We start from the raw sequence: 5,000 nt of genomic DNA on the forward strand, positions 1-5,000 counted from the left end.
ATGCAGGAGTACTATTGACCGAAAGAAGGCAGAATTGACTGATACTTCTCAGCAATATGCTCAATGTAGGCTCATCCGGGATTTGAACCCGGGACCTCTCACACCCGAAGCGAGAATCATACCCCTAGACCAACGAGCCACCATGTACCCAGACACTACTCAAAACAAGGAGCTGCAAAGCGGGCTCATCTGGGATTTGAACTTGGGCCCACTTGCTCCCATACAGCAATAAAAGAAAAAAAAACACACCCCAACACCAACAAGCCCTCAGATGCTCCTGCATCTAGCAAACGCAAGATGAAGGCTCACAGGGCCGTAAAGCGATCCAAGAATCTATTTTTTGCCATATCTCCACTGCTTGGGCTGCATTCCTAAACCAATTTTTGGAAAAATGTCAAGTCAAAGTTTGCTGCAAAGACAGAAGAGGGCTCGTCTGGTATTTGAACCCGGGACCTCTCGCACCCTAAGCGAGAATCAAACCCCTAGACCAACGAGCCACAAGTTGCTGCTCAGTGGAGGCCCCTTTGCCACGTATTTCACTCTGTTCGATGCTACTGTCACTCCAACATCCTGCCTCTTAGCTGACAAGGGCAGAAATAGAGCTCTGACCAGATGCACTGACCAGATTTCTGAGAAACTCAATTTTTACCTACCAGCTCTAGCTTGGCCTACCTTTGTAGAATAATGTTGATTAAAATATCAACTACAAAACACACAAGCTGAATTTAACAGCAGAAGTCTACATTGTGGCACTGCCACGCAAATCTTGCTGATGAGAAGCTGTCTGAGGTCTGTACTGCTTCTCCACAGAGGGTCAGGTGACATCGGTCTCCTCAATTTAGTTCCAGCTCAGTTTTATGTGAGTTCTAGATTGTTTGGAGGCCATGGTTAAAGGAGGCCACTGTAGCAATACATTTTAAGACACACTGCCACAGAGAAAGTTGTGACATACCCCAAAGCACCTCCTTGCCAAGCACAGCCAGACAGACTCTTGAAGGTACCACCAAGTTGCTGCTCAGTGGAGGCCACTTTGCCACGTATTTCACTCTGTTCGATGCTACGGTCGCTCCAACATCCTGCCTCTTAGCTGACAAGGGCAGAAATAGAGCTCTGACCAGATGCACTGACCAGATTTCTGAGAAACTCAATTTTTACCTACCAGCTCTAGCTTGGTCTACTTTTGTAGAATAATGTTGATTAAAATATCAACGACAAAACACAAGAGCTGAATTTAACAGCAGAAGTCTACATTGTGGCACTGCCACGCAAATCTTGCTGATGAAAAGCTGTCTGAGGTCTGTACTGCTTCTCCACAGAGGGTCAGGTGACATCTGTCTTCTCAATTTAGTTCCAGCTCAGTTTTATGTGAGTTCTAGATTGTTTGGAGGCCATGGTTAAAGGAGGCCAGTGTAGCAATACATTTTAATACACACTGCCACAGAGAAAGTTGTGACATACCCCAAAGCTCCTCCTTGCCAAGCACAGGCAGAAAGACTCTTGAAGGTTCCACCAAGATTTGAACTCGGATCACTGGATTCAGAGTCCAGAGTGCTAACCGTTACACCATGGAACCAACAGTGTCTGCACATCTGTTTGAAGTGTAGAAAACATTCAAGGAGGCTCTGCAAAAAGCAACTAACCAGCAAGCATCAGAATGGTGTCCGAAAAGCATTCACGGCTCCACTCTGAGTAAACCCAGGATCAACCCTGGGACCTTTAAATGTTCAGTGTAACGCTCTCTGAACCTTGTAAACCAATATTGAGAAAAACATCAAAGCAAAGGACACGAGCCTCCAGTCAACCGCAAACGGCTACCCTGCATGGCAGCCGATCTGAACCATCTTAGACACACCCCCACCTTTCAGTGAAAGTGCAGGAACCTAAAGAGCGAAGTGTTGTACAAAGCTTAAATTGCAGATGAGGAACTACGAACAGGGAGAAATCGGCACGAAAATATGCAGGAGTACTATTGACCGAAAGAAGGCAGAATTGATTGATACTTCTCAGCAAAAAGCTCAATGTGGGCTCGTCCGGGATTTGAACCCGGGACCTCTCACACCCGAAGCGAGAATCATACCCCTAGACCAACGAGCCACCATGCACCCAGACACTACTCAAAACAAGGAGCTGCAAAGCGGGCTCATCTGGGATTTGAACTTGGGCCCACTTGCTCCCATACAGCAATAAAAGAAAAAAAACACACCCCAACACCAACAAGCCCTCAAATGCTCCTGCATCTAGCAAACGCAAGATGAAGGCTCACAGGACTGTGAAGCGATCCAAGAATCTATGTTTTGCCATATCTCCACTGCTTGGGCTGCATTCCTAAACCAATTTTTGGAAAAATGTCAAGTCAAAGTTTGCTGCAAAGACAGAAGAGGGCTCATCTGGTATTTGAACCCGGGACCTCTCGCACCCTAAGCGAGAATCAAACCCCTAGACCAACGAGCCACAAGTTGCTGCTCAGTGGAGGCCCCTTTGCCACGTATTTCACTCTGTTCGATGCTACTGTCACTCCAACATCCTGCCTCTTAGCTGACAAGGGCAGAAATAGAGCTCTGACCAGATGCACTGACCAGATTTCTGAGAAACTCAATTTTTACCTACCAGCTCTAGCTTGGCCTACCTTTGTAGAATAATGTTGATTAAAATATCAACTACAAAACACACAAGCTGAATTTAACAGCAGAAGTCTACATTGTGGCACTGCCACGCAAATCTTGCTGATGAGAAGCTGTCTGAGGTCTGTACTGCTTCTCCACAGAGGGTCAGGTGACATCGGTCTCCTCAATTTAGTTCCAGCTCAGTTTTATGTGAGTTCTAGATTGTTTGGAGGCCATGGTTAAAGGAGGCCACTGTAGCAATACATTTTAAGACACACTGCCACAGAGAAAGTTGTGACATACCCCAAAGCACCTCCTTGCCAAGCACAGCCAGACAGACTCTTGAAGGTACCACAAAGTTGCTGCTCAGTGGAGGCCACTTTGCCACGTATTTCACTCTGTTCGATGCTACGGTCGCTCCAACATCCTGCCTCTTAGCTGACAAGGGCAGAAATAGAGCTCTGACCAGATGCACTGACCAGATTTCTGAGAAACTCAATTTTTACCTACCAGCTCTAGCTTGGTCTACTTTTGTAGAATAATGTTGATTAAAATATCAACGACAAAACACAAGAGCTGAATTTAACAGCAGAAGTCTACATTGTGGCACTGCCACGCAAATCTTGCTGATGAGAAGCTGTTTGAGGTCTGTACTGCTTCTCCACAGAGGGTCAGGTGACAACTGTCTTCTCAATTTAGTTCCAGCTCAGTTTTATGTGAGTTCTAGATTGTTTGGAGGCCATGGTTAAAGGAGGCCAGTGTAGCAATACATTTTAATACACACTGCCACAGAGAAAGTTGTGACATACCCCAAAGCTCCTCCTTGCCAAGCACAGGCAGAAAGACTCTTGAAGGTTCCACCAAGATTTGAACTCGGATCACTGGATTCAGAGTCCAGAGTGCTAACCGTTACACCATGGAACCAACAGCGTCTGCACATCTGTTTGAAGTGTAGAAAACATTCAAGGAGGCTCTGCAAAAAGCAACTAACCAGCAAGCATCAGAATGGTGTCCGAAAAGCATTCACGGCTCCACTCTGAGTAAACCCAGGATCAACCCTGGGACCTTTAAATGTTCAGTGTAACGCTCTCTGAACCTTGTAAACCAATATTGAGAAAAACATCAAAGCAAAGGACACGAGCCTCCAGTCAACCGCAAACGGCTACCCTGCATGGCAGCCGATCTGAACCATCTTAGACACACCCCCACCTTTCAGTGAAAGTGCAGGAACCTAAAGAGCGAAGTGTTGTACAAAGCTTAAATTGCAGATGAGGAACTACGAACAGGGAGAAATCGGCACGAAAATATGCAGGAGTACTATTGACCGAAAGAAGGCAGAATTGATTGATACTTCTCAGCAAAAAGCTCAATGTGGGCTCGTCCGGGATTTGAACCCGGGACCTCTCACACCCGAAGCGAGAATCATACCCCTAGACCAACGAGCCACCATGCACCCAGACACTACTCAAAACAAGGAGCTGCAAAGCGGGCTCATCTGGGATTTGAACTTGGGCCCACTTGCTCCCATACAGCAATAAAAGAAAAAAAACACACCCCAACACCAACAAGCCCTCAAATGCTCCTGCATCTAGCAAACGCAAGATGAAGGCTCACAGGACTGTGAAGCGATCCAAGAATCTATGTTTTGCCATATCTCCACTGCTTGGGCTGCATTCCTAAACCAATTTTTGGAAAAATGTCAAGTCAAAGTTTAAACTGCAGATTAAGAACTAAGAAGGGCAGAGAGAAGTGGACATGAAAACATGCAGATGCAGCTTTAGTCTTAATTGACAGTGGCGTATGTTTGACCCGGGATGGCAGAATGGACTGAAAATGCTCAAGAAAAGATGGTGCAAAGACAGAAGAGGGCTCGTCCAGGATTTGAACCCGGGACCTCTCGCACCCTAAGCGAGAATCATACCCCTAGACCAACGAGCCACAAGTTGCTGCTCAGTGGAGGCCACTTTGCCATGTATTTCACTCTGTTCTATGCTACGGTCGCTCCAATTCAATTCAATTCAATTCAAGTTTATTTGTATATCGCTTTTTACAATACAAATCGTTACAAAGCAACTTTACAGAAAATTATGTTTCTACAATATTTAGTAGTAGCTAGTAGTTTGTGCACGTTTGACAGGATTTTAGAAAAATAAAAATAATAATAATAATAATACAAGACGTAGTCAGCTAGATGATGAACTATCAATATTATTAATTAATAGTAATTATAGGATGCAGTCACACATGTAGCAATAATTGTTAGTTCTGTTTGTTGATTCAAGGTTAGGATCATCTGGGGTCCTCTGAGGGTCAGCATCATCTCTTCTCAGGTGTTCTGGATCCAGACTGGAGCTTGTGTAAATCCTAGTTACCACGGGATGTAAATCCCGTGGCAAA

The 5,000-nt window shown here is 45.3% G+C and overlaps 6 non-coding genes across 6 annotated transcripts; all 6 read right to left on the reverse strand.

Annotated features, from left to right (window-relative positions):
* Positions 1–67: 67 nt before the first annotated feature.
* Positions 68–139, reverse strand: trnap-cgg (transfer RNA proline (anticodon CGG)). Its single transcript has one exon. It is a non-coding gene; the product is annotated as a tRNA-Pro (tRNA).
* A 1,362-nt stretch (positions 140–1,501) lies between these two features.
* trnaq-cug (transfer RNA glutamine (anticodon CUG)) lies at positions 1,502–1,573 on the reverse strand. Its single transcript has one exon. It is a non-coding gene; the product is annotated as a tRNA-Gln (tRNA).
* Positions 1,574–2,022: 449 nt separating this feature from the next.
* trnap-cgg (transfer RNA proline (anticodon CGG)) lies at positions 2,023–2,094 on the reverse strand. Its single transcript has one exon. It is a non-coding gene; the product is annotated as a tRNA-Pro (tRNA).
* Positions 2,095–3,455: 1,361 nt separating this feature from the next.
* Positions 3,456–3,527, reverse strand: trnaq-cug (transfer RNA glutamine (anticodon CUG)). Its single transcript has one exon. It is a non-coding gene; the product is annotated as a tRNA-Gln (tRNA).
* Positions 3,528–3,976: 449 nt separating this feature from the next.
* On the reverse strand, positions 3,977–4,048 carry trnap-cgg (transfer RNA proline (anticodon CGG)). Its single transcript has one exon. It is a non-coding gene; the product is annotated as a tRNA-Pro (tRNA).
* A 421-nt stretch (positions 4,049–4,469) lies between these two features.
* trnap-agg (transfer RNA proline (anticodon AGG)) lies at positions 4,470–4,541 on the reverse strand. The gene has a single exon. It is a non-coding gene; the product is annotated as a tRNA-Pro (tRNA).
* Positions 4,542–5,000: the final 459 nt, after the last annotated feature.

Source organism: Carassius carassius, chromosome 1, assembly GCF_963082965.1.
Source record: "Carassius carassius chromosome 1, fCarCar2.1, whole genome shotgun sequence".
NCBI lineage: Eukaryota > Metazoa > Chordata > Actinopteri > Cypriniformes > Cyprinidae > Carassius > Carassius carassius.